At 43.6% G+C, this 5223-nt stretch overlaps 1 pseudogene; it reads right to left on the bottom strand.

The window, feature by feature from the left end:
• Positions 1-136: 136 nt before the first annotated feature.
• LOC116073614 lies at positions 137-2611 on the bottom strand (annotated as a pseudogene).
• Between the last annotated feature and the right edge of the window lie 2612 nt (positions 2612-5223).

Here is a 5223-nt window from a genome sequence, read left to right as displayed (position 1 = left end):
CTGATCTCAATGTCTTAGTTAATCACAAACTGTAGGAAGGAAGCAAGATAGACACAAAGGCACTAAATTTACAGCCAATGCTATGCTTCTGTGGCCTTTGGACCCTTTCATTGACAAACTTCTTGTATCGATGCTTCTAATCCGTCTGTCTGGTTCGGAACATTGCCTGGGGGAGGTCACTCTTCTCTTGATTTGTGCTGCCTGAGTTGAATGATTCCTTTTCCAACTCCTTCCCTATGGAGTTAGATCTCAAGATACTCGGTTAGAAAGCCAGCTGAGTACTGGCATGCATTTACGTATCAGATAAACAAGAACCGTTATCATGTACTTGTGTAACATGCAGGTGTCTGCTCACCCTAAGCACTCATTTCAGAAAGCTTGCATACATTTTGGACATATAAAAGCCAATAGCCTACCTGATGTGCTACTGCAATATCTCCATGCTCTGTTGCTGGATTCGCTTTCTGATGCCAGGTCTATATTTAAATTTGACTAAAGCTTGCTGATGATTACTGCTTCCCCTGGTTCTCATTGAGATCCTGGCTCCTGCTCATAAAGGCTGCAGCTCAAATTGCCACTAAAATTGCTGGGTATTAACATTAGGAAAGGAGCAATTAAGACTGTGGATATACTGGCTTGCTTTTCGTTCTCACCTAGATCCTACTGATTCTGAAACAAGGGGACCGCATATGCTGGATACCAAGGGCCTACTTGGAATTCTGGGAATGGGAAGAGATTACGAAGGGTTCGTTCCTTTCTCTCCCTTCTGCTTTTTCTCCTCAGTAACTTCCAGCAGTGATTACTGTATGTCTAGAAGATATCAGAAAGTTACTATCCTAGCTACTGGGATCGTAGCAGTGAGCATGGCCAACCAGGGCCCCTCTCTCCAGAAGCTCAACTTCATTCAAACAACAGTGAGTGTTGTGGAATTAATAGGGAGAACATGAGAGAGGATGTGTGATATACATAGGGTGGGAAGGGAAGGGCCCTCTGAAGATTTGACATTAAACTGAGAACTAAATAGGAAGGACGATGGAGCTGGAGAGATGACTCAGAGCTTAAGAGCACTGTCTGTTCTTCCAGAGGTCCTAAGTTCAATTCCCAGCAACTACATGGTGACTCATAACCATCTATAATGAGATCTGGTGCCCTCTTCTGGCCTTCAGGCATACATGCAGGCATATTAATGTACATATAATGAATAAATCAAGAGGAGGAGGAGGAGAAGGAGGACATTTGATGTTTGAGGGAATGAATTCTCTAATCAAACAAAGACAATGAAAATTTCAAAGATGCTGAAGTGGGAATTCTATCTAAGTGAGTTGAGGGAATCAAAGGGATGCCTGCATGCTTTCAAAGGGAAGCAGCATAGGATGAAGTCAGCTTGCGGGAAAGATACCATCTCACTGGATGGGTGTGGAAGCCAAAGATACTGATGAGTTTAAAATTTAGCCAGGCATGGTAGCTTACCCCTTTAATTCTAGCACTCCAGTAGCCATGGCAGATGAATCTCTATAAGTTTGGAGTCAGTTTAGACTATATAGCAAGCGCTAGAACCACAAAGACAACATAATAGAGAGACCCTATCTCAAAAAATTTTTTTAAGAATTTAAAATATAAGGAGCTGGGATCATATCTTGTGGTACATGACTTTTCTAGCATGCATGAGACTCTGGATCTGGCCTCTAGTACCCTAAAAGAAAATGAATTTGCCCTGTGTTCTCATGAGCAATGACTGAGGTGCTGGATAGAGGGAGAGATGTAACCTGGCTTGCATTTTTTCTTAACTAGGCAAAAAATTTTATTAACCTTTTTCCAAACTTTATTCCCAGGCTTTCTTCAGCTTAATTAGCCACAAAGAATGAATTAGGTATAACCAAACACTGAAAAGAGCTGCAGTGTCTGGGGGGCCTGGGCTTAAAAATATTAGAGATCTAGATTTTGTCAGATCCATAAACAAAAAACAAAAAACAAAAACAAAACTTTTTTTTAAGCAGCCATGATATAAAACAGCAGCTCCTGTAACTTCTACAAGTGTCACCTTCTTCAGAAGGTGCCTCAATTCTGTTTGTCTCGTTCTTAGAAGTGTCATCAAAATTCTCCACCAGATCTGAAACATCCTCTTCCTCCTCCTCCTCCTCCTCCTCCTCCTCCTCCTTCTCCCCCTCCTCTTCCTTCTCTTCTTCCTCCCCGTCCTCCTCTTCCTTCTCCTCCTCCTCCTCTCCATGAGTAAGTGGTGCTTTTCCGTCCACAGATTGTTTGGGAAGAGCTTCAGCCAGTCTCCTTAAACAAGTCTGTCTGGATCAAGCTGGTTTAGGATGCTGGGAAGCATATCTGTCCGCTGCTTTGTCGTTTCCCCGCTGCCTGTAATGGTGAAGGTGTCTGCTGCCAGAGACAACTGAACTTTAGGGTTGTTAAAATGAATAACTGTTCCTTGGTTGGTAAACATGTTTACCTCTTCAATACCAGTGATACTGTTTACCCCTGAGAACTGCAGTTTTATCATCTGTGAACCCCCTTCTTCTTTCTACGAGCAGTTCCTTTCCCACCAACGCTGACTTGTACCTGCAGTTTGGCGAGTTTTTCTCTGGTTCGTGATCGTTTCTTTCATCTTATCGGAGTGGAAATGGGACCACATAGGGGACTCGGGTTCATGCTCTAGGGGTCTTGGGCAGACCAGCAGAGATAAGGCGCACACACATGGGGACAAAAGATGACAGCTCCTGACTTGCATTTTTAAAGATAATTCTAGAGCTGAGTGGAGAGTGGAGTAGAAAAAACAGGCTCATCATTTCATACTCTTTCTTAGTGCTAGAGACAAAATAATAATGTGGAGACACTTCAACCCTCTCACTTCTGAGTGGTCTCTAACCTAAGGCACAGAGTTTGGTCCCATGTAGAGGTCCAAATGGACAGAAGTGAGTCCTGTTGACAATTCCAGAGTGAGAAGCTTCTAGAATGTGTGGATCTGGCATGTAAACCTTTTAAAAGTACTCCTATTTTAAACTTACCTGCATTCTAACTCCCACAACAGTCTCAAGCATCCTTTTCCTCCTCCTCCTCCTCCTTCTTTTCCATACATCACTCAAACTCAGCTTTGTGTTAGAACCATATAGGAAATCCTTAAAGATCAATATCCAGTCTGTGCTATTCTGCCATTAAATCAAAATCTTGGACTGGGTCTCGGTACTTATTTTAATGCTACCCCACATGATCTCATAGGGAAGCAAGGTTGCTACTGCCTCACACACACACAAAAATAGTCATGTCATACCCCTCTGATAGTGATGACACGTGGCATGGGACAGTGGGACACATGTTCTCCACTGCTGGGTCCCTGGAGAACCTGCGGGAAAGGCTCTAATGAGCTCTTGAATGACAGGCACATTGTGAAGCCTGAATGCACACAAGCTCACAGACAAGGGTCCCTCTGCACTCAGCAGCATCTTACTCTGCAGTGGGCTGCCCGGGATTTGCCAAAAGAAACTAGAGGACCATTGCCTTCTTAGGGGGATTTTGAAGACCTTGACAAACTCTAAATATTTTTTTTTTAAAAAAATTAGAAACAAAGGATGATTTCATTCCAATAGGATGCCTGTGCAGCTAGCTCCATAAAGATAGATGCCACCCCTGCTCTGAGCGCCTGACATCCCACAGAGCCCAAAATGTAAAAGCTAACACATCTTGTCAAGCTCTAAAATAAGGGAAGCAGCTTGCCCACTTTTCTATTTAGTTGCTCTGCATTTGTTATGCTTAACTGCTAAAGTTTTTTTTTTTTTAAGGTAAAGAAAGGAGGGAGAGAAGAAGGAAGGGAAGTGGGGATGAGAGAAAGGCAGCAGAATTAACCCTGGTGAAGTAAAGGGCAGAACCTTGGAGAAGTGGAACTAGGCCATCAAGTCTTCCATTTCGTCTGGAGTGTTGATTTGTTTTCAGTTGTTTCTTCATAATACAGGAAAGCGGACAAAGCGCCAGAGAATCAGAAAAAAAAAGCCTTTAAATAGACTTTTCCACACACTTAGCACTTAATTACAGTCTTTCTTATATGAGTGGATATCATTGCAGGTGTACTGATGTTTCTGGACCTGGAAGTTCTCTCAAGAACCCATCCCCTTTGCAGTTTCACTAGTACCTGTCCACAGGGCCGTATTGCCTTGACAATCATAGATCTGCATTGGACAGTTCAACTAAGACTTGTGATTCTATGTCTGTTCCTTGTCCCCTAATGCCAACTCTCCATTTTCTCTGTGTGACTAGGACCCTCTAAAGGAAGCAGAAGGCCCAGTACACTCACCCTAGTAACAGTGGAACTGTGAGATCTCTAAAGCAGGTTGTCCGGAGTCTTGGTAAATAAAACCCGGAGGTTGTTAGCTCGCTTAGGCTGATATTCCCTGTGTTAAGATGCAGACACCTACAAGGAGCATGTGGACACGGTATCAGGCAGAGCTTAGTGGGTCAGGTCTCTGAAGCATAAGGAACTGTAAAGTTCCTAGAATAGAGGTGAAGGATGAGGCTCCCCACTCAGGTAGAAGTGCTGGTCTACATTGACTAGCAGGAATAGTTACAGCCCTCAGAAGAGCAAGACAGCCTTCAGCAGGCAAAAGTGTCATTCTTAGCAGCCCGGAGTGGGACGTGGGAAGGGCAAACACCATCAGCTCTAGTGAAGAACAATGGGAATGGGAATTTTGTTAAGGTCTCCACAGAAAGCACCTACTGACTGCTAGGTAGAACTGTCCGGTGCTGAGGAGGGCCCCAGAACCTTGTGAGATGACAGAATAGGACCCTGAGATCATAACCTGGCTATGTACCTATGAAAGGAGACAAAATGGAAGCTCTCTTGTTCACAGAGAGACTCACTGCACCTAAGAACCTGAGATCCTGGTGAGGCTTAAAGCTTAAATCTCAGCCTCTGCTACAACTACAAGCTCAGAAGCATGGATCACAGTGAGCAAAGTAAACCAGAAGAAAATGACAACTATTGGACTTTTCTCTCATTTGAGGACTCTGAACTGCACAGCACACACACACACACACACACATACACACACACATAGACACACACACATACACACACACACATACACACACACATACACACATACACACACATACACACACATACACACACACACATACACACACACATACACACACATACACACACACATACACACACACATACACACACACATACACACACACACATACACACACACACATACACAC

This window comes from Mastomys coucha, unplaced genomic scaffold, assembly GCF_008632895.1.
Source record: "Mastomys coucha isolate ucsf_1 unplaced genomic scaffold, UCSF_Mcou_1 pScaffold23, whole genome shotgun sequence".
Taxonomy (NCBI): Eukaryota; Metazoa; Chordata; class Mammalia; order Rodentia; family Muridae; genus Mastomys; species Mastomys coucha.
The sequence above is the reverse complement of the archived record's forward strand: the minus strand, read 5'-3'. Positions and strand labels throughout refer to the sequence as shown.